This window comes from Eretmochelys imbricata, chromosome 22, assembly GCF_965152235.1.
Source record: "Eretmochelys imbricata isolate rEreImb1 chromosome 22, rEreImb1.hap1, whole genome shotgun sequence".
NCBI classification, from domain to species: Eukaryota; Metazoa; Chordata; order Testudines; family Cheloniidae; genus Eretmochelys; species Eretmochelys imbricata.
Window position 1 is genome coordinate 6,583,007 of NC_135593.1, and position 24,849 is coordinate 6,607,855.

Below are 24,849 nucleotides of genomic sequence, written 5' to 3' on the forward strand. Positions count from 1 at the left end.
TAGAGTTATAACTCGAGTTAGCTTTACAGTGAAGTCAAACCCTAGGGTAGATGGTTAGTTAGGTTACTTCTCATGCTGTCATTTGGCAAGTGGAGGTGCATAACATGTCTGGTGACCTCTACAAGGTGTTCTGTCCTGAAACAAACACGGCACATTAGAGAATAGGGTGCTTGTGAGGGAAATGTCTGTCTGCCGTCCAGCCATTGTGCTTTAGGTCTCCCAGGGTGTTTTTCATCCTGCTGCTGTTGGATCAAAATTAGAGACAATTCTTGCAGGGAAGCTGGAAGGCATTCGGAGCAGATAATCATGCCACCTTAGAGAGCAACTGTTTGAGAGAGTGGGACCTGTTTAGTTAAAAGACAGATCACTTCATTCGACTTGAATTTGTACCATTTTACGTTTTTGATCAGTTCTAGATGCTTCATCTGAATGGTGTCCAACTTCTTTTCAATCTTGACAGTGAGGGGCTATGCTTAAGACCCAAAGGTAAGAGTACTGTCCACCAAAGACTTATATATCCTGAGCTTCATCTGTCTACTTATCAGGGTGCTCATTTCATGAAAAATTTTCTTGATCAGGTGCCCCATTACTGAAGATGTTTTTGCAATGCAGGCTTCAAGTTCTTTCTCAATGCCACCCATGTTATCAACAACAGAGTTGAGGTCAGTGAAATCACTGAAAATCTTGACTAGGTGGTCACCTACTACGAAGATAAAGCCTGCAGCAGGTTCAAAATCACTAACTGAAAGAATTTTGGTTTTACCCCAGTTAAGTTTTGGGTAGTTAGGTATCTGAATACCATTGGCCTTATCTTCACTGTGAAAAAAGGTGTTTTCTCAACTTGAATTAACTAACTTGAGGCACAGTCTAAGGAAGGAAGACAATAACAGCAAACATAGCAATGGTTGAAGTGTTAAATGCCTTTTTGTTTCAGTTTTCACCACAAAGGTTGTAGCAATTGGACAACCAACATAGTAAACATCAGCGCAAACAGGGTAGGATCTGAGGTTAAACTAGGGAAAGAACAAGTTAAAAATTACTTGGACAAGTTAGATGTCTTCAAATTGGCATGGTCTGATGAAATACATCCTTGAATACTTAAGGGACTGGCTGAAGAGATCTCTGAGCCATTAGCAATTATCTTTGACAACTCATGAGGACAGGAGAGAGCCCAGAGGACTGGAAAAGGGCAAAATAAGACCTTTTTTATAAAAAGGGAAATAAGGACTACCCATAGAATTATAGACCTGTCAGTTTAACTTCAGTACCTGGAAAGGTAATGGAGCAAATAATCAATCAATTTGTAAGCACCTAGAAGATAAGTAACAGTCAGCATGGATTTGTCAAGAACAAATCATGTCAAACCAACACACTATCCTTCCGTGACAGGGTAACAAGCCTTGTGGATGGGGGGAAGCAGTCACTGTGATATATCTCAACTTTAGTAAAACTTCTGATAATGTGTCTCACATGAGTTTCTCATAAACAAACTAGGGAAATATTGTCTAGATGAACCTACTAGAAGGTGGGTGTGCAACTGGTTGGAAAACCGTTCTCAGAGAGTAGTTGTCAATGGTTCACAATCAATCTGGAAAGGCATATCAAGTGGGATACCCCACAGATCTGTCCTGGGCTTGGTCTATTCAATATCTTCATAAATGATTTGCATATTGACATAGAGAGTACACTTACAAAGTTGGTGGATTATATCAAGCTGGGAGGGGTTATAAGTGCTTTGAAGGACAGGATTAGAATTTGAAATAATTTTGACAATCTGGAGAAATGGTCTGAAATAAATAGGATGAAATTCAATAAGGACAAATGACCTTTGGGGCAAGATAGGAAAAAAACCTGGGTTTGCTTAGTCTGGCGAAGAAGATTGAAGGGGGACATAACAGTCTTCAAGTGCATAAAAGATTGTTATAAAGAGGAGGGTGATGAATTGTTCGCCTCAGCACTGAGGAGAGGACAAGTAGCAATGGGCTTAAATTGCAGGAAGGAAGAGTTAGGTTAGACAGTGGGAAAAGTTCCAGACTGTGAGGATAGTTTAGCACTGGAACAAATTATCTAGGCAGGTTGTGGAATCCCCATCATTGTAGGTTTTTAAGAACAGGTTAGACAAATACCTGTCAGGGACGGTCTAGATAATACTTAGGTCTGCCTCAGTGCAGGGAACAGGACTAGATGACCTATTGAGGACGTTTCCAGTCCTATATTTCTATCATTCTATGAAGACAAGGCAGTTTGTATTTTTCACATGAGTTAGCAGGTTAATTAAGTCTCAAACTCAACCTGCTAACTTGTGTGAAAGCTACAAACGGCCTTATCATCACTAACATTTTTCCTCAAGTTAGTAACGCACCTTTTTTCATGGTGAAGACAAAGCGTTGGCATTCAGTGACATTTAGTCACCTAATTCCAATGAGTTCTTGTTTGAAAATCCCAGTCTAAGGGTTCACGTGGCACAAAGGGACATGTGTGATCCCTCTGGACAGGAATGGATTTCACCAGGAGAGCTTTGACTGATGCCTATCACAATGACCAATATTATCTCCATTGTTTCCCTGTGCTCCTCTGTCTGTATCCCTGTGTGTCTCAGACTTAATTTGTAAGCTCTTTGGGGCAGGGACCATCTCTTTGTTCTGTTTGTACAACACGTGGCACAATGGGGGTCCTGATCCATGACTGGGGCTCATAGGGGCTACCACGATACAAATAAATAATACTAAGCGGATTTAACAGTGAGCCTGTTTGCTTCTTTGCTGCCTCCATGGATTCAAGTGATGCACCATTGCATGCAGACCGGCGTTGGTCGGTGAGGTTGTTAGAATGGGTGCTAGCCCACTCTACCTCAGCTGGCTGAAGCAACATATGGTACCATGGAGTAAGCACTTATATTTTACAGATCTCCTGTTCCTTATATTCAGGCAATAAAAATAAAAATAAAAAGTCGGAGGGTCTGTGAACACTAATTTGCACAGATTTCTTTTGAAAGAACCTGATTTGCAGTTGGACAATCAAGCGAAGGCTGGGGGACCTGGGAACACCCATTCAGTTCAGCCTGCAGTGCATCTGTGGAGCTGATAACCGGCCTACAGTGAGAAGGCTGTTAGCGACCAGGCAGTGTAACTAGTGGAAATCCTGCTGTATCAGAAATTCCTGGGTCAGGAGTCAGCCCCAAGGGCAGGGATACTTTTAAGTCTAGGCCACATCTCAGGTTGTCCTTGGGAGACAAGGCAGTTGTTTGGTTTTTCCATGCGCTGTGCCTTTAAGACTCCGAGCTGCAGTAAAGCTTCCCTTTTTTCCCAGCACTGGACAAATGAACATGCAATTGAAAGCAGATGTGCCAGGCGGCGTCTTGTTGCACGGGGGCGAGCGGGGCACGGGGAAGGGTTAGAGCAGCGGGGGCTGCGCAGAGCCCAGCGTCAGCAGCCCAGCGCTCTCATCACTCGAGGGGGTCTGAACTCCAAGCTCTGCCAGCCTCGCGCTCCCAAAATGAACTCCTAACAGAAAACAGATGGGGGTGCTGGGGGGCGGGGGGGGGGGAAGAAGAAGAGCGGGGGAGGGAGTGAATGAGAATAAAGAACCTGAGAGCTTGGGCGTTGGAAATATATTGTCTGCAAGGAGAGTAGAGGCGCCTGGGGAGGGAAGTAAAACATAAGAAGAGACAAGGCTTCTCTCTGCTGGAGCTAGCTTTCTTCTCCCCCAGTAATAAAAATGTTCGATGCTACCCATCCTGCCCCCCGCCCCAGTCCTCGCAGGGGTCACTCCCTGTGCTCCCCCATTGGCTGCCCAACTCCAAGGCCAGGAGAATCAATGTGTGTAACACTGAGCACTCCTCTCCTGCTGGGGGCAGGGCCCTATAGGGGTTCAGAGAGCACCCCCTCTTCTGCATAGAAGCAGAGAGCCCAGTCCTGGGTAGGTGCAGAGCCCTCCTTGTGTGAAGGCAGAATGGGTCCTGCCCCAGTGGGCCCACAATGCCCTGCTCCCCAGGCAAAATTCAAAGCCCCCCCCAACCTTTCTGCCCACCCAGCTCCTGCAGGATGCACGCCACTCACTCGACTTCCAAGCCAGTTTTGTTCCTTGGAAGTCAATGGGAATCTGCCCTGGGTAGCAGGCATGTGCTCCAGGCAGGATCGGGCCCTTCATCAGCACAAGACGGCTGGCTGCAGGATGCCAGCAGTTCAGATAAATCAAAGTGGCTGGAGTCAGCACAATCCTCCTTCCTTTTCATAAGGGTTGTTAGCTGAGGTGGAATATGCCAGGCGGAGTCAGCTGCGTAGGAGGAGGTGGTACAGTCGATAGTCTGGATAATAATAACTCGTGGGCCTTTTCCACCCTGGGAACTAGAGTTAATCCACTTTTATTTCCAAGATGCAATTTATCAGAAGGTTGACAATACCCAGGCCAGGGTTAGCATATTTCCTCCTCCCCTTCTGTTTCTAAGAGAAATGAGGCTGTATCTCTTTCCTATGAGAATCGAATGTTGTGTGGGTGACAAACTCTAACACTGACATTGATACACTCTGCCTTTACAGGATCCCAGAGTGACAGCATGCCTGTATCTGTTATCATTCTGGGCTCCAATGCCCCGTATGCGGTCTAACATTAACCTGTGGAACTCCTAGCTGGTGGAGGTCATCAGTCCATGCTGGCTTCTTTGTATTCAGTAAATCCATTTGCTGCTGCCAGGTACTAATCTAGTGTGAAATTCATCCTTGCGTGATGTAAGTGATGCATCATCCTGTGCATGGGGTGGATTTAAAACTTTTGGTGAAAACCCCTGGCTCCCACTGATGTCAATTTTCAGAGTAACAGCCGTGTTAGTCTGTATTCATAAAAAGAAAAGGAGTACTTGTGGCACCTTAGAGACTAACCAATTTATTTGAGCATAAGCTTTCGTGAGCTACAGCTCACTTTGCTGTAGCTCACGAAAGCTTATGCTCAAATAAATTGGTTAGTCTCTAAGGTGCCACAAGTCCTCCTTTTCTTTTTGCGGATGTCAATGAGCATTTTGCCATCAACTTTGATGGGTGATGGTTCAGGCCCTAATGAATTAATCCTCCAAAGCATAGGTAGGTTGGTATTATTTATTATGCCCATTCCACAGATAGAGAAGTCAATGCAGAGAGATTAAGGAGCAAATTTTCAAAGGCAGCCTTTAAAACCATAGCTGCAATTTTCCATTCCCAGCTATTTGGGCAACATTTCAAGTGGGCATGAGAAATGGGATGTGTAAAGCCCAGCTGCACAAGGTTGTCTCTGCAGTTGGGGAGCAAGGGGTGTCTTTTACAAAATATTATTCTGAGGCCCAAATCTTCAGAAATGACATTGATTTTTGGGCACCCAGCACTTGGGGACAGATTTTCAGAGGTGCTGGGCACCTACTGTTCCCATTGACTTCAGGTGGAATTGTGGCTGCTCAGCAAGGCTGAAAATTAGATTCCTGGGGTCAGTTTTTACTCTCTCTGAAACTGGAGTTAATTAGGTAGCTCAGTGGAACTTGAGTGATAAGCACAGCATAAAAATCAATATAGATTGGAACACAAGCCAAGTGGAGTTACATCAGTATAAAACTGAGATCAGAATAAGGTCCCTGGTAACAATAACTTCTAGCATTTTTCATCTGTAGAGCGCCAAGCACTTTACAAAAGAGATCAGTGTAATTATCCCCATTTTACAAATGGGGAAACTGAGTCATGAAGCAGGGATGAGACTAGCCCAAGGTTTCCCAGCAGGTGAATAGAATAGAACCCAGCTGTCCTGAGTCCCGGGCCAGCAAATTGTCCAGTAGATGTCTAAAACTGGGCACCTAAAATAAGAGACACTTTCTGAAAATCTGTGTCAAAATGTTTAAGCTCCAGGAAACAACTGTGAAGCAAAAATAACCATGGTCCACTCCAATCTGTCCTTAGCCATTGGTTACTCTTAAGTTAACTGTTAACCTTGTTGGGCCTCAGACAAATCAAGCTGCTAAACTAGGTTTAAAAGCAGGCATGTAGCTGGAAAAACTACATGCAGCCTCTGATCTTTCTGTGGGTTGATAGGATGCACTTGGGGAGGGAAAGGCAAGCGTTTAGAAGGTGGATGATGGCTCTTCTAGCTGCAGTCAGACTATAGTTGGAAGTCAGTCAACATAGGGATTACGGTCTTCAAGAGATCTAGCTGTAAATCCCAAGCAGAAAGGACTCCTGGTTCATTTTAGCCTTGACTCACTGCCAGGGTCTTTTCCATTTGCTTCTCACTATCCTCCCACCTGTCTCAGTTGCCTATCTCACTCAGCGAGCTCAGTGACGATATCATCAAGAGAAGCCACCTGCAGTTACCTGCATTCACAGGTGAAATTTCACCCACTGCTGTAGCCCCCTCTGGAGTGGAGCATTTAGCTGTATAACAGCACAGCAGCGACAGTTCAGGGCAAAGGATGAAGTTGAAGCCTAGCTCCAACCGGAAATCTCAGAGAATTGTAGGTAGATAGAAAATAATAAACCACAGTGGAATTTGGCCAAGACATTGGGTCTTAGCAAGACAAACCCATCTCTTGAGGAAGAAAAAAAGTACCAAAGAGTCTTTTCCTTAAAAACTTTGCTTTGCTTTTTATTTAAGAAATAATGAAATATAAGGAAAGACAAAGCATTCACTGAGTTCAGCTGAAAATTAATCAACATTTGTCCTTTTCTGTTACATCCCCAAATAGGCCACTGCTTGTAAAGGAAACTGACAATAAAAACCTTTTAACTGGCAGGATAAACAATAAAAAACAAGAGGAGAGAAGATGAAGCATGATGAAAAAGAAAATGCATGAAAATGTTTTGTTTACAGCAATGATTTTGTTTTCTTTTAATTGTCCCTTTAAATTTCCAAGATACCTGCCTGCCTGCAGGGGCAGCTGTTTCATGAGCCAGAGCTGGTACAGCATGTTACAGAGGGGACACACATGCTGCACGCGCTCTCTCTCTCTCTCCTGGTAGCCTTACTTTGAGACTTTTTGTTTTCCTTAATCTGCAAGAAAATAATTTGTGTACAGAAAAGAAGAGAAGAGACAGGATTAAAGGAGAAAAACCAAGAAAATAATTTCACGAGTCGTACAAATCTATGCGTCAGGCCTGGAGCAAGGCTGGCCTATAGGGGTATCACAATGCTATTTATGCAGGCATATCTTGTAGACATGGGGCCTTTCAAAAGCACAAGAAGGTCAGGAACTTGACTACGTTTTTTATCCAAACAACAACAGTGCTTCCACCTGCCAGCACTATATTGGGGTTTTGGGTAGCTAGCGACCTGGAGGCTTAGGGTTAGGCTTGGGGCCTGCAGGGGGTCCCAGGTTAGGGTTGGGGCCAGCAGGGGTTCCAGTCTAGGTTTAGGATTTGGCTGTCAGGTGGACCTGAGCTGGAGTTAGATTGGGGCCAGCAGGAGGCCCTGGACTGGGATTAGAGTCCCCTCCAGAGATCTCAGCCCACTAGGATATGAACACATGGGGTTTGGCTTGATCCCTCACAGAGCCTCTTGATCTCACTTTGACGTAGCTTCATAAATTGCAATGCAAACAAACTGCCGGGATGGGATCAAGCTGGAATTTTCCTCCCGGAGCCAAGATTGCACAGAGCTGTGTGCTGGGATCCCCCATGGTGCTACTGCTCCAGCTGACAACTTTACACACGCGGAGGCTTGGAGCGCATTCCTATTGTGAAAAGTTCCCAGAGCTGTCACCAGAAAGTCTTGGAGGAGAGGAATGTAGGCAGCAACAGCATATGGTCAGAGGCTGATTGCTGTATGGCTTCAGTGGGGCGTGCTGTTCTCAAACCAATGATGATGCTTTGGTCCGCTTCTGCTCTGACCATTTTTCCCTGGTTTGGGGCTGTGGTAAGGCGTTTTACCCCGAGGGCAGTCATGGATTTTAAGTGCTTTGGAGCTGTTCAGCAACACTAATCTTGTATGGTATTGCAAATTTCAAAAGGTGATTACTATGTATTGCAACAGCACTGAGGGTGAACGAGACCCGGAGTTCAGGGCGCTGTACCCGTAGTAAGAGACATCCCCTGCCCCATACCGCCTACATTCTAACTAGATGAGACTTACAAAGAGTAGGAGGGGACACAGAGGCTCAAAGAGAGGAAGTCGTCTGCCCACGGTCGTACAACAGAGCTGAGAATAGAACCCAAGAATCCTGAGCCCCAGTCCAGTGTCCTGTCCAGTGCCTAATGCTACCTGGAGAGCTATATGACTACAGATGGTATCTTTGGTTATGTTAAACAGGAAAAATTCCATTGTCTGTCAGTCCCCAGGAATAAGAGAGCCAATTTCACCTATGAGCCAGAGAGTGTGTTTGTACAGCACCTATCGCAGTGGGGTCCTGAGCCATGATGGGAGATCCTGGGCCATGTTTTAAAGGAAGATCCCCCCAGTGATGATGCTTTTCAGACCTGGTGCAAAAATGGAGGCAATTTTTGGTGTGAAAAAAATCAACATCTTTGGTGAAAATAATTCATCTAAAATTTGAAAACTCCAATGACCAGTGCCCGCCAGGCTTGGAAATAGTTACATATAGACTTAGAGGGTTCAGATGGGAGTCCTGCTGGACAGCCAAGCAGGGGAGCAAGGGACACGGGGAGCCCCTTGCTCCTCTCTGCAGGCTGACCATATCCCTGGACCCTGCACAAGGACTGACCAGAGCAGCTGTGGGACTGGTAGACAGGCAGGGGTAGGAAGTGAGCAGAGCCTTGACTCTATCCACTCTCCAAACCTGCCGCCTTGTGCCCTGGGGCTGCTGACCCACGGTGGGAAGCAATCTGCACCAGAGAAAGGGCTGGCAGAGGAGTCGGGACCAGATTGTGACTCTCTCACAGAGAGCTTGGGCTCCAAAGCCCTTGAGCCAGGTGCTCAGTTGCCCTGCGCCTTGTGCAGTCACTTGCACTAGTGCAGACTGAGTGTGAAACACTATTAAAGCAGCATGGTGACAATTCACACCCACTGTTCACTGGTGAAAATGATGACAGAAGGTGCAGGGCAATGGAGAATCTGCCATTTCGCACCCTGACATTGCACCACTGCAGTCGGAAGCCAGACTGCCCTGCAGGTGGGTTTAACTCAAACATCATCACTCTTCCCTCAGCCTGGCCAGTTGCAATAGCTGAGGCTGCTGCAAGATGCCATCTCAGGCCAATTCACCTCTTTGATGTTTTCAGCGGGTTTGCGCCTGGTTGCATTCATTAGGGGGCCATTGCATTCGCGCTCCTGCTATGTCTCACACAGATCTGCGTGTGTACTGGCTTGCACTCACCATTGGTGTGCTGACACACTCCTGCTTGTGCATCTGATGCACACACGCTTTCTCGCACTCACACTCTCCACTAAGTGCCTCATTCTGCTTTATGAGCCTGTGACTGCACAGTTTGTATTCATAAATTCCACAACCTCCCTTCCAAACTGGCCTTGGAAAAGAGAGAGAAATTGGTGGATTAGCCAAGTTAATCAGGTGAGCCTCGGACGCACCTCATTTATCTTTCTTTCAAGACTGGGCAGGGGAGACCCAAGAGTAGGATTAGCTGCAACGATAAACAAAAAATCCCAGACTGACGAGAGATTTGTAGATTTTCCCCTGCTCTGAACTTTAGACTGTACAATTCAACATTTGTTTCTTATTTTGAATCCTAACAAGTGACTGGCTTGGGCTTTCTGCACATTTTATCTACCGAATGAGGCATTTAATTCTTGATGTAAAAGGATTGTACTGTTAATTCACCCTTTTCCCTATAGAAAATAAAGAACTAAGCCACTGCAGTCAGTTTTTAAAAGTCAGTGCAGTCTAATATTCTGTATATCATGATGTGTATTACAATCATGCTTATAGTCCCTAAATGAGATCCAGGTCCCATTAGAACAGGCTCTGTAATTACTTATAGTAAGAGAAAGCCCCTGTCTCAAAGAGCTTCTAGTCTAAATAGATGGGGAGGGGAAACAGAGGCAAAGGGTCAGCGCTAGGAATGGAACCGAGGTTTTTGGCTCCTGGGAGTACTGCTCTATCCACTGGATAACACTGTCTCTCACTTTTCATCCAAGCTTTATCCCCAGCCACTTTCCAGCTTCAAATACAAGTCAGTGATCAGTGTGTGGTATAAATTATGGAAGTCACAGATGCAAAGATACTAGGTTTGATCCTTCCCTTCAAACTAGTTACTCCTGGCTCGGGGCTGGGCTCACCCAATAGGAGTATTTCCATTGACTTCAGTGCATGGTGCAGGCATGACAAAGACATGCGGTCTTGCCCCAAAGCCCCCAGTATAGGGTGAAATTCATCCCTATGCACACTGGTACAAGGGCTCTGCACCATTTAGACCCTCAAAATAGGGTGTACGTTGGTTTTAAGCTGGTCCTCTGACTAGGGACAAATGTTACTCATGCATGAATAAAAGGCTGTGATGCCCAGTGCTTCAATATAAAGATATCCCGTGAAGTCGAACATGGTGGGGGTCTCTGTGTATGTGAAGCTGTCAGATTCTTCATGTATGTGCCTCCCTGGTTTCATGTCTGCATATCTTTGTCATGCGTGCACCAAAACAAAGCCACAGTCTGTCCCCATGGGCACATATGCCAGTATGAGCACCGGAGTGTGTTGAGTGAATGTGCGAATTTTCAGGCAGGAGACTGAGGAAAGACCAGGGATGCAAATTCACTGTCAAATCTCCAGTAATTTACCAGGTCTGGAACAGAGAGCAATGGAGCTAGCAGGGCAAACTAAATGGCTGAGGGCCCCTAATCAAGATCTTGATTTATATTCTACCAAGCCCCACTTGCAATCTCTGTCAAGAATAGAGCAATACGATTATTATTTTCTATTACACTAATGCCTGGAGTTCCCAAATGAGATTGCAGATGCATTGTGCTAGGCACTGCACGAACACTGAATAAGACACAGTCTCTGCCCCAAAGATTTTGCCATGAGGCAAGCAAAGGGTGGAGAGATGAAAGATTATTTCCTGCATTTTACACATGGAGAATTAAGAAAGAGAGAAATTAAATGATTTGCCCAAGAACACAAAGGAAGATTTTTGGCAGAAGCAAGAACTGACTTGGATTGCCAGGTAAATTGGGCATAAGAAAACAAAATATGGTTTAATATAAATGTATACATCTAAGAAGAAAGAAGGTAGATGATACAGGATAGGGTACGTTATCCTGGGAAGCAGTGGCTCTGAAAGAGATTTGGGGGTCGTGGTGAGCTCCCAGTGTGATGCTGTGGCCAAACAGGCTCATGCAATAACCCTCATAAACAGCGGAATCTCAGATAGGAGTCGAGAGGTTATTTTTCCTCTGTATTTGGCACTGGTGTGACCACTATTGGAATCCTGTGTCCAGGTCTGGTGCCCACAATTCAAGAAGGATGTTGATAAATTGGTGAGGGTTCAGAGAAGAGCTATGGGAATGATTAAAGGGTTAGAAAACATGCCTTAATAGTGATACAGTTAAGGAGCTCAATCTACTTAGTTTAATAAAGAGAAGGTGAAGGGGTGACTTGATTAGTCTGAAAGTACTTATGTGGGGAACAAGTATTTAATAATGGTCTCTTCAGTCTAGCAGAGAAGGGTCTAACACGATGCAGTGGCTGGAAGTTGAAGCTAGACACATTCATCCACTAGAAATAAGGTGTAACAGGGAGGGTAATTAACCACTGGAACAGTTTACCCAGAATGGTGGTGGTGGATGCTCCATCACTGACAATTTTCCAAATCCAGATTGGACTTTTCTCTCAAAGCTCTGCTCTAGGAATTATCTGGGGGGCAGTTCTCTGGCTTCTGTTATGGGGCGGTGGGGGAGGAGGGGACGGTCAGACTAGAGGATCACAGTGGTCCCTTCTGGCCTTGGAATCTACTAGTCTATTAATCTATGAAAAATGATATCTTTAAAGCTCAGCTCTAAAGCTCCTAACACCATCACCAACCTTCCCTTCCCTCTGCGGTACCTGTGGCTCTGTTTATGGCTATGCGCACCTCTGTAGCGGGAGACTGAGACCCCTCTCTTTGGCTAGGAGATGTGCTGAAAATGGAGAGAATCGTTTAGCTTTCAAAGATTCTGCAAACAGAATCAGACACCCGGCCTAGGCCATATATCACCCTCAACCTGCCTGTATATGCAGCCCTTTGACTGCCGCAGTCCTGTCTCGTTGTACATTTCTGATGAAAGGTTGCAGGCACTGAATGGAATCCTTATCGCTCTCTGCGAGGCATGACGCCAACTGCCTTCTCCGTGGTCTATTGAACAGACAGAACTTGGGTCAAGAAACAATTCAGGATCTGGGACAGCTGGTCCCGACCTCTCCTGAGCTGGCTGGATGTGGTGGTTGTGATGGGCTCATGAATAACATACAAATATTAGCAGTTAAGTTTCTGTGTTACCCCCTGCCCTAGAGTGAAATGCTTTACCTAGATGTTAGTTCCAACCCCAAATGGCTATCTTCTTCCTCTGGGTTGGTATAGCTCCTAACACAATGGGGGCCTCTTGAGTGCTACTGCAATGTATATAATAATAACCCAATCAAAATGCAGTACAATATATGTAACAATGGAGGGGATGCAATACCATGTAATTAAAGGACACCTTCAAATACAAACACACAAACAATACGGTCCATTTACTTGGAGGATAGATTGAAAGAGAAGGTGATAAAGGCGGTGTGGGGTACAGGTGATCATGGCAGATAGGAGGCATTGTGACCTACTGGCTAGAGCACAGGACTTGGGAGATATTAGTTCTCTTCCCAGCTCAGCTGCTGCATGGCCTTGGGCAAGTCACTTCACCACTCTGTGCCTCGGTTTCCCCAACTATAAAAATGGGTTATGAGCTCCATATGAGTATTAAATACAGAGGTAGTAATTGACTACACCAGCCAAGGAGCTAGCTCTGAGTCACCCAGGGATTGTTCTAAAAAGACCTTCAAAAATAAAAAAAGCTTTAAGGTTGAAATTGATAGATTTCACAGGTGGGTCTCTTTGTGCAATTGCATACTGGCAAAGCAAGGGAGAGTCTTAGCTGAAAAGGTAGAAACCCCAAATGGCAGTTGCTGTGTGAGCATAGATCCCTACTTTACAAGGGCTGTTCAAAATGTTTTAAATAAATTTTAGAAATTTGAAATTTCAGAACTTGTGGGGGAAATCTTTTTTTTTAAATGAACTCTTCATGAATTTTCCCCAGATATATACATTTGGCCAACTATAGAATTGGTCAGAAGCTTTTACATTTCAAAATTTCTTCAAAATGAGCTTTGGAATTAAAAACCTTCAAGATTTTTTTTCCTCAAAAATATTTGTAATTCCTCCTCTCCCCTCTTTTCCCAAGCACTATCTATCTATCGCTAATATTTTTAAGCCACCCACATCCTTGGGGAATGCAAGTGCCAAAGGTAACAAGCAGGCTAACTCTTGAAAGCACTCAGGCTAACTCTGTTAAGGTTCTTAGAAACCTGCAAGGTCAGTTTTCAGTTGATCAACTGTTTTTATAGGCAGACAATATTAAAAAAGGCAGCATGTGGATAATATTGTTATGGCAGTCGTCACCAGATGGCACTCTTACACTGAATCTTCTAATTGTTTTTTCTTGGAGTACAAGCGAGTTTTTAGTCTTTGAAGAAAGTTTTTGGTGACATGATATTCTGAGCAGAGGAAGCTGTGCAAGCAGCAGGAGAGTTTATGCTGTCTAGGTCTCTGACCCTAGAACTGGGCATTGGGAATTGGACTTAGAATCCTGAAGTAAGGTTTCAACCTGCACTCTGCTTCACCGTCTTGGTTCAGGAGTGGTGTGTGTGTGTAAAGAAAGTACATTACAAAACTCTGCATCACTAATTTCTACTCTGCTGGGAAGCTGTCCTATTGTTATTGGGCAGCTACTCACATTGGACCAACAACAGTGACTTGGCAATCATGCCAACAAATGGAAGGCCAAAAAGATTGAGGTCCCAATTGCGCCCCAGAGCTGGGCTGGTCCAAGGTCAGGATACCGTTCCTGTTAGTGGAACAGCAGGGGGAAAAGCAGTGCCAGATGCTCATGCTTTAGGAATAAATGAGAGACTTTAGGGTAGCTTTTCAAAAAGGCCTTAGGAGGTTTAGATGCCCAGATCACTAGAGCCAATTCCATCAAGCCTTTCTTCGGACAGACAATGGGCCGTTTTCTACTTCCATTTCATTTGACATTTTCTAGTTTTTCAAAAAGGGACATTCAGTATTTTTCGGGGTTTCACAAACCAAAAAAGTCTAGTTTCAGAGTAGCAGCTGTGTTAGTCTGTATCCGGAAAGAGAAAAGGAGGACTTGTGGCACCTTAGAGACTAACAAATTTATTTGAGCATAAGCTTTCGTGAGCTACAGCTCACTTCATTACATGCATTCAGTGGAAAATACAGTGGAGAGATTTATATACATATGTATTTTCCACTGAATGCATCCAATGAAGTGAGCTGTAGCTCATGAAAGCTTATGCTCAAATAAATTTGTTAGTCTCTAAGGTGCCACAAGTCCTTCTTTTCTTTTTGCAAAAAAGTCTAGAGTTTCTGTTTCAATTTTCATTTTAAAAAATTGCAGGATATTTCATTAAAAATGTTTTTTTTCTAAATTCCCTGCAAAAACTAATTGGCATTTTTTCCCACTGGCTCTAGAAATCTCTTTGGAATTAATATGATCTTATGGCTGGAAGTTAAAGCTAGACATATTCAGATGGGAAATAAGGCATAATTTTTTTTAAAAGTGAGAGTAACTAACCATTGGAACAATTTACCAAGGGTAGTGGTGGATTCGTCATCACTGGCAGTTTTTAACTCAAGATTGGATGTTTTTCTAGAAGCTCTGCTCTAGGGATTATGTCCGGGAAGTTCTCTGGCCTGTTACCCAGGAGGTCAGAATAGATTATCACAATGGTCTCTTCTGGCCTTGGAATCTCTAAATCCTTCAACCTTTTTCCAAAAGCCCTAGTCTGCTAACCTGGCATTTTTTGTAAGCACTAAATCTTAAAGAATAAACAAAAAAGCTGCTTTTTTTGAAAAAAACTTAACATGAAACCAGCACAGGAAGAAATCAGTCCCTCGACATGACTTTATTGCTGAATCTTTTTTCTTGTTGCTGGCTTTACATCATACCTGACCCAGCGAAATGTTCCCAGATGCCCCCCTCTCCCCAGAGTACAGCAGTAGAAAGCCGCTGTAAGCACTGGGGCTAGAGGCATCTACTGTGGCGTAGTTCAAGGCCCTACCCTGCTGAGTGCTGAGCAGCTCCCTGAGACCGCTGTGGGAGTTTAGTCTGTCCAGGCAGGCATGCAGGATTGGGCCATAGAGAAAGCACTTCCACCAGGTGTGATTATATTAAACCCATATTTCACTTTAATAGAGGAGGACGTGCAGGGGGGGGAAGGCGACTCAGGCCTCCATTTGGTCTAATAAAAGGCCACTTAGCAATGCAGGCTCATTAGAAATAGATTATCTCTGTCAGCTTCCTGCCCGGGGAGTGGCTGAAGCAGGCCAGGTTGTGCGCGGGGCTCTGAACGTGGAGTTGGGCTCGGCCTGTTCCGTGCTTCCCTCCCTCGCTCTCTCTGGGCTTGCTTTTAGAGCAGGCACAGGTCTCATCTTCTTGGCTGGCTGAGGTGGTTCCTTTCAGAGAGCTCTGCGGTAGATTTGGGGTTGGCTCAGGGCAGGAAATTAGACTGCGATTAAAAACACGGGAGTGCATGTGACTATGGTTTGCCCCAGATGCTATCTGCGTGCAGAGACGGAGATCTGGGTGCTGATAGGTCTCTGAATAGCTAGGTGCCAAAGAACACGCCCCCTGTGAAACCTCCACACGGCCTGGATCCGGGCCTCTAAGGCCATAACTTGTATGAAGTCGTGCTCTGAAAAGCTGCAAAGACTTTGTGCAGTATGTTGTATTAGACCAAAAAGACACTTATTTAATACTCGCTGCTAGAGTGCAGAACTCAGATCTGCTCAGTACAGTGTTCAGGGGTCCCCTATATAGCTTCCTCGTCAGCAGGTGGTTATATCGTTAACTGACAGTTCACTTAAAGCGAGATACTGATGCTTTCAGTAGTACCTAACTCCACAAATGGTGGGACCTCCTGCAGTGAGATGCTACTCAACAGAAGTAAAGGTATCAGAATCCGGTCCTTAAAAAGCCAGTAATTAAAGACACAAAATAGATCTTATAGGGAGTGATGACTATTGCTAAGATTGTGTAACACTTCCTATTGCAAGACCCTGGTTTCAGTTGCTTGTAACGAGTTTCTGAAGGATTGGATTTTTACTGGTAAATGTCAGTAAACGTCGATTTCACCAGACACACACACCCCGACAAAGAATATTTCCATCCATGATAACCAAAATGTACAGATAGGCAAAGTATGAAAAATGCCACTTGAGACCTTATTAGAATTTGATTTAAGGATATTTACTTTGTATATTTTGACATGTGATGTTGACAGCTTGTGTTTTAACAGTTATAAAGCTTTAACTTTTTGAATCTCAGTGTCTACTGTAATAATTATTCTCTTGGCCTCCATAATTTTTCACAACTGTGAAATTTTAAGTTGATAAAAATACAAAAAAATGCTTAAACCCCCAGAATTTTGTGCAACTGTGAAAATTTAAAGTAATGAAATTTTAAAAAATTTAAATAAACTGTTATATCTCAAAAATTATACATAAAAATTGAATTCAGCCAAGCCTACTTGTAACTTTGCCAAACTTTACCTGTTCACGGTCAAATTCCCAAGCTGGGTGTCTGCTTCACGATGAATTTCTTTTGAAAGTTTTCAGCAAAATTGGCTCAACCATTTCTGAGGATAAGATTAGGGGGGAAAGTTGTTTTGTCCGTGTTAACAAATTCACTGTAACTAGAGTTGATCGGAAAATGGATTTTCCATCCCACAAAAAATTTTGAGATTTTGAAAAAAAAATCGTCCTTAAACCTAAGATTTTTCATGAAATGAAATTCTAACAAAATTTCATTTTGGGTCAAACAAAGTGTTTAATTTCAATAAATGACTACATTTCATTTCAGGTATGACCCTTTTAATTTTTTTTATATAAAAGAAAGTAAATTTTGAAACAAAAAGTAATTTAGAAATAAAAATATTGAAACTTTTCATTCCAAAAATATCAGAAGGGGATGTTTTGGCCTGTTCAAAAAAAGAAAATGTTTCCATCTTTTATTTTTCTAAATGAAATTTCATTCAAATTGATGATTTCATGAAAAATGTGTTTCTTCAAAAGGCATTTTCCAATGGAAAACTGTTTCACTGAATTTTTTGTGACCAGCTGTAGTTGTAAGGTTTTTATTTAGATGCTCTACAGCCTACATGACTTAGACCAGGGACTTGAAATTAGTCAGCGGGTGTCCAGGTGTTGGAGATGTGTCTTTTACTTTTTCCAAGACAAACAAACACTAGAAGGGAAGATACTGATACCTTTATTCATGCTGAGTACCATCTTACTACTGGCTGACTAGGAACTGTGCACATCGGATGATATTGATTTGTTCTTCTGTTCTCCATCTCGTCCAGCCCAATTATGTGTTCCATCCACCTCTTTAGATCTTTTCTTTTTGATTGTAAAGAGGGCAGAGAGCAAATGTTCCACCAAAACCATTTTTTGCTACAAAAAATGGCTTTCTGACAAAACCAAAATTTTTGCTGGCCGTTTTCTGTGTTTTCGACATAAAAAGTTAACCCCGAAAACTGAAAAATTTCTAATTTTTGGCAACTGATATTTTGACCCTGTTTATTTTTGGATGATGAATCTTAAAGACAGTTCTTTATGAAAATGGGTGGGGGGGGAAATAATTTTTGCCAAAATTTTCATGGGGGAAAGTCATTTCCCAAGCAGTGTTAATTGTAAGCTCTTTGAGGTGGGAATTGTCATGTATTATATATTTCTACAGCGCAGGGGGCTCTGACCTGGTTGTTGTCTTTAGGTGTGACTGCAATAATAATAATTAATAGTAATAAATCAGTCAGACCACTCACTAAGTAAGGTGCTTCTCAATATGAGTGAAGATTTCAGGCCCTTAAAAGCTCCCCAGAACATTGCACTTTAGGGGATCACAATAATAATAAAACCTAACTCTTTCCTAGCATTTTTCATCAGAAGATCTCAAAGCGCTTTACAAAGGAGGTCTGGAGACACTGAGAGCTGTGAGCTGCGGTGTGTCCTTCCTGTCTCAGCAAGAGTGAACTCTGCGGGAGGTTAAACCTCGTGTCAGCTCCCTGCCCCACCAGTCTGTCTTCCTCACCAGCCAACTCCTCAAGGCTCTCCCAAACCTTGCCACGCAGGTAACAATCAGTCAACTCCAACCCCCGAGTTCCTCAGAGACGGTTCTCTGCCATGCACAGCCCCATCACTGTTCGTTCACCAAAGATCTTAAGTTTGCTGCTCTTTTAAAGAGTCTACAGCCTGTTAACTTAACTGGGGCAAACATGCCCTCCCCTTCAAACACAGCACGTTTTACAACAGAAATAAAATGAGTTTATTAACAAAAAGATACAGGGGAAGTGACACCAAGTAAGCGGGGACGGATAAAGGTAGAAATGGTTGCAAGCAAACAAAAGTAAACAATGCTTTCTCATAGCTAAATACAAGTGCCTTAACAAAACGCAGTCTTTCTTCAAGGTCGTTTCCTCACCAATCTCCCCTTCCCAGCAATAGCTGGATCACTCTTAGCCAGGATTGTCCAAGGTGCTGGTTTTCCTCATTTCCTAGACTGAAGGCTAACTTAAGGGTTCCCTCACGCTCTCTTTAAACCTTTGCAATGTATTCTTCTGAAATGCATCCCCAGATCAAGTTCGCTTTCCTGCTGGGGGTGGATGCCATGCTCTCTGGTGCAGACTCCATGTTGTCTTCCCCACAGCTGATGATTATTACAATGCAAATGCTCTCTTCCTGAAACCTCTCATACGAAGGAATAGCCCATTGAATTTGTCCACACCTGGTCTGAGGTGCTGACCTCTTCCCTTTGTCTGGAGAAAACCTGTTTATCAACGCCCCCCCACCCCCCCAGTTTATTCACCTTTTAATCACAGACTTTAAGGCTATAATATCAGTGAGATCCTAACTCCACATGCCAGCATTGTCTCAAACGGTCCAGAGCAACAGCAGCACCCTGTGGCCTTTGGGTTGGCCCATGTTCACTATATAACCCTGGAGGCTGCCGTAAGACATTGTCTGGGTGACCATGATGACTTCTGGCTTTCTGTGACTCCAGACCTCACCTCACCTGCTGCTCTCCAGCCTCTGACCCCAGCCTGACCTTGACCTTGACCTTGCCTCTTGTCTCCAGCTCTAGTGATTACTCTGATCCCTGCCCACTCACCACCGCCTCAGGGCCGTCCTTGACTTGTGGACACCAGAGCAGCTGTGACCACTAGGCCTGACCAGCTACACCCCAGTCCCTTACAGTTCTTGGGCCTGTGGACCTGAGTAAAGCACCACCTCCCTTGAGAGAAGGGTTTTTGTATGTAGACAGGACTCAAGTCGGGGCAGCCCTCGATCTATAGCTTGTGAACTTTGCCATAAAGACAAACCCTAAGACTCCCGGTGCAATAAAATGAATCCTGGTGCTCTGCCCCCATCAAGTGCAGGTCGAAGCCTCCAGTTTTATGCTAACCCCACGAGTCTTTAGCTGGGACCTGGTGATTTTCAAGCTGGTTATAAAATGGCTTGTCCCAGCCCTAAGTTCAGATAGGCCTGAGTGGGCCCCTGCCAGCCCTAACGCTGCTTGTTAGAGTCGGCTTGGTGAGTAGCTGCAGGCCGGAAGACTCAATTCTCCATGGCAATACATTGTGGTCTGTTATGGCGGACCTTTGTCTCCCAGGACCCCCTTCACCCTGTCTCAGCAGGATCAGCAACAGCTAACAGGGTGGGGCATTTCATGCAAACGCTGCCCTCCTAGGACAGGATCACACACTCGCCCTGTCTTATACCAGGGCGGGGGAGGGTACTCTGCTTTAATCATCAGCTTTGTTCTGAATCTTTTACCCAATGGAGGTGGTTTTCCCAGCCTCCTGAGCCAAAAAAAAATATTTCACAACACAAAGAGGACCACAGCCAGTTTCATTCAATAAGCTATGTAATGATCCGACGCCCCATTGGGCCAGCCTGGGCTATTATTAACTGAGGCTGTGGTGGGGTATTCCAGTCCCCACACACAAACCCTTCACTGAACTGTAATTAGAAAGATTTATGTAGACAGGCCTGGCCTGTCAGTGATCAGATTTTCAGAAGCGCTCCCACATAGCCACCAAACTATGTGGCCAGATCTACGAAAGAGCCCAGCACATAGGACAAATCTGCCCAGTATCGTGTTGGGAACTGCTGGAGTGCTGAGTGGCTTTGAAACTCTTGGGCCTTAGTTAGATATTTAAATGGGAGCTGAGTTCGTCCGAAACCCAGAGCTCAGGTGTGGGTGCAGAACACTTGAAAATGGAGCCCAAAAGTCCTGCTCTTTGAAAGTATAATGTACCCCTACAACACAGGGCTGTAGTGAGGGCTAATTCATCTTTCAAAATCATGATGAATAACCATTAGAACATCAATAATTGTTTATGGAGTCTCTCTTTGTCTTCCCCCATTTTATTGCCAGAATTATTTGTGTGAACACGAGATCTCTGCTTCTTTTGGAGAGAGAGACCAGTACCCATCAGTAGCACATTCCATCCCTTTCCATCCCCCGCAGAGATCTGGGAGTTGCTCTGATTCTGAATCAAGGTTCAGAGTTTTCTTTCCTGTTTAATGGGTCGACCCAGAACAGCATATCCAAACACACACACACCCCCCCACCCCCAAACCCGAGGATATTTAAAAAGTAATAAAGCCTGAGTTCTTTTCATCTGCATTCTGGGTTTTGAGCCTTTAGGTTTCACATTTTCATGTTTTTCTCTGCAACCACAAAGGTTAGAAACTGACTTTATTTTTTACATGACTGCTGCGGTTCTAACGCAATCGGATTATCACATGACTTCAGGAGCTGGGGCTCTAAGACAAATACCAAATATCACAATAAAATCGCTGATAGCTAGCAGCACTGCTCAGCTACAAACTCCAGATGTAAACAGCACTGGATTTTGGGAACTTGGGAATCTGGCTCTGGATCTATTCTATTCTCTATAAATTCTTATAGACCCCTCATCACGGTAGTATCTGAGTGATTTTCATTAAATGGCATGACTTAGAACAGACCATGCCTTACAGATGTTCTCTCATCATCCTCTCCTGAGGGAGAAAGGGACACTTGTGGGTGCAGTGGGCTGATCTGTTTGGGTAGGGACTTGGGATGGGGGGAAAGGGGATTTATAGGGCCAAGCTGCTCTGAGTTTATAAAGAAGGCAGGTGGAGAAGAGCATCTTGCTCTTGGAGTGGAGGATGAGGAAGTTTTTGGTGGCGCGTAGTTTTGCTCTCCAGTCGGACCAGCCCCTGGAATGCTCTGGCTCCCGCATGAATAAGCTTTACCCTTACGGTGGAAAGTTCCATTGTGTATCTGAGTTATGCCTCCTGGACCCATCTCTAATAAAAAACAAACACAATGTCACCAAAGCAGAGCGAGCCCCCTGTAGAGCCCTGTCACGACCTCAGCTCTACAGCGAAGTGCCTCCCCAGAATGCACTGGGGCTGAACGAGGTTCCAGCCTTGTCTTTGCCTTAGCAGAAGCACTGGGTTTGGCTGGGAATCGTGCTGGGCTTATAGCTAAAGCACAGCTCTGCGTTGGGACTGTAAGGCGAGAGGCCCCGTAACTCTTGCAGCTCTGCAGCAGCAGCCAGAGTTACTAGGCATTGTGTATACCCATCCCAGGTAACGGTGGTACCACATCAGAACAAACCACAGGTGGCAGAGACAAAGAGAGAATAATGCTTGGCAGAGGTGGGACTCTGTATACAGGAAGCCACCTCTCTTCTCACCCTACGCCCAGTCTGGCTCACCTTTTCCTTTAGCTGCTGTTTTTTACCTTTCAACAAACAGCTACACTTCAGACAAAAGCTGCTGCTGACAGGCGATGGCAGGGTTTGTAGGTTCCACTGCGCATCCCAAAGCTCAGCTGGGTGTGTTCTTTAGGGGTCTGTTACTGGGTGGGTGAGGGTTCCGTGGCCTGCAATGTGCGGGAGGTCAGACTAGATGATCATGATGGTCCCTTGTGACCTTCAAGTCGATGAGTTTATCAAGCCCCTAGAGAACCATCCTGGGTGTTTAGTTACAAACTCAGATCAGATTTGGCTGAGTGGCTCGATGAGGGAGGTGAATTTTCCGAGTGACTCTGAGGGCCCCGTTTCAAGAAAACCTGGCCTCGTAATAGCTAATTGAACGGAGAAGTGGAAAAGTGCAATACACACTAACTCCCACTAGCTGGAGCTGTGGAAAGGAGCCTGAAGGAGGAGAACAAGTTGAAGGAGATGCCCACACCACCCAAAAGCTCTCATACATGGCACCCTCCACAGAGAAGTCAATAACCAGGAAGTATTGTTTATTACTATGAATTTTAGTCATAGCAGCAAAGTTCAGGAGCTCCTTGTGCTGGGTGCTGCCCCAACACCGAGTGAGAGGTAGTCTCCCAAGGGTTTGCAATCTGCACAGATAAGGGCAAACCGACTATTATCCTCATCTTACAGATGTGATTTGCCCACCATCAAGCCAGAAGTCATTTCTGGAGACTTGGCAGAGGTGGGATTTGAAACCTCATGCTCCCAAGCCCAGGCTTGAACCACAAGCCCACCCAAGTGCCATCTGGGATATCACGTGTTTTCCCAGACAGAGAGGCTCTCACAGTCTATGGATGCCCTGAAAATCCAGCACTTTCTATCTCCACTAAATTCACTTCGGAAACCTAAACAAGGCCACATGATCTATTCAGACTATGCCACTACCAGCCCTGATATTTCAGGAGCCTGTACAAGCATATATCCTTGTTCACAAAACCTTCCTCTTCCCGTTGTTTCTACTTTACTCCCCTCCTTCACACTCCATTCATGTAAACATTGGTCCCTCCCATGTCCCTTCCCATCATTCTGGTGCAAGAGCCTTCTCCTCTGCAGCTCCTGTCCCTTCCCATGCCTCTCTGCCTTATCAGATCTCTCGCCTCATCTGAAATTTTTTTTCGATACATATGCTGAACAGGAGACTCACAGCTTATCTCCAGCCCACTGCATCATCTCTGAGGATCATTTATTATTTGCAGGGATGCCGACTCTCATGATTTCATTGCAACTCTTGCAGTATTTAATGTCTTACTGAACCTCGCCAGTTCCTGGCATCACTTGATGACTTGAGACTCTCAGCTTTCGTTTTCTAAAAGAAGCCAGTTTCTATCCCTCAGGGTTGCAGAGAAAAGCTTGAAAAAATGACCCAAGTGAACACTAAAGACTCAAAACCAAGCAAGCAAATGGAAAAAACCCACCTATTTAAAAAAAAAAAACAAAAACCCTCATGATTTTTACACCAACCTCCTGGCTGTTCGTGGTCTCACTCATGAGAGGGGAGGGATAGCTCAGTGGTTTGAGCATTGGCCTGCTAAACCCAGGGTTGTGAGCCCAATCCTTGAGGGGGCCATTTGGGATCTGGGGCAAAAATTAGGGATTGGTCCTGCTTTGACTGGGGGTTGGACTTGATGACCTCCTGAGGTCCCTTCCACCCTGATTTTAAACAGTTGGAGCTGGCAGTCCTGTATCTGCATTACAGGACCACCTTTAGGTTATATTGGGCAAGTTGGTGTACCTAGTGAGGAAGAATTCTTATCCCAAGGAGCTTGGAGTCTAAATAGGCAAAGGACTTGAAGGGAAACAGGCAGAGAGAGCAGATATAACTTGTCCAAAGTCACACAGTAAGTTAAGGGAAGAGGTGGGCGTAGACCTAAGGTTTCCCAATGCCTTGGCCAGACCTCCCAGCCCCACTGCATTTCTTCGGATAAGTCTTTATTGTTCTCCCCTGCCTATTTTGTTCCCTCAGGTAACTCAGCCAGCAGATTTCATTCACTTTGTACAATGCAGTTGGGGATAGAAATTGCAAACACAAAACAAGTGCTTTGGCACTATAAGGGACTGCTTCACCCAACACTGAAATGCAGCCACCCCTGAGGTGGAAGGTGGCAACTTGTAAACAGGGAAAAGCACTGGCAGTAATTGGCAGCACACTTAGTCTTTGCTAAAACATCCTCCAATTGTTGCTGTCTTATTCTTCCTGCTGCGCTGCCTGCTTGTGTGTGTGTTACACACCCATAATATCTTGTCTATTCAGACCATAGACTTTGTGAGGCAGGGACGGTCATTTACTTCTCCCGCCCCAACAAATAAGGAGCAAACGGGGAGAGGGAAGGAAGAGCAGGGAGGGGAAAGGGGAGCAATATCTTAGCTTGGTTTCCATCGGCTAGGAATTAATCAAAGGTTTCTAAAATGCCAGATCAAATCTGATTTGTCTGAGGTTCCTCTTGTCTGAAATGGTACCTGCTCCTTAGTGCCAGGTCAGCTAATTGGCTGTGCCAGGCTTCAGCTGGCAGGCATCCTGCTCTTAAAAATGACTTCCCAGGGACTTATTTACTAGAAGATTGTACATCTCCGAGGACAGTGGGGCTCCAACCAATCCGAGGTTGCCAGGTGCTTTCACAATATAAGTGAATGTAATACTAATCAGTGAACACTGCACAGCAACTCAGCAAAGAGAACTGCATGCAAGTGAAGCTGCTGGGGGAATTTTAGGGAGGCAGAATGCATGGTAGAATACAGGCAGGACACTGTGGCTAAACATTACCCAGATTCAACTGAGCTGAGTACCTAAGAAGTGTGTGTGTGGGTTAATTAGAAGTGTGAAGTCATGCTTATTACAGTAGGGTCTCATGTTTCTG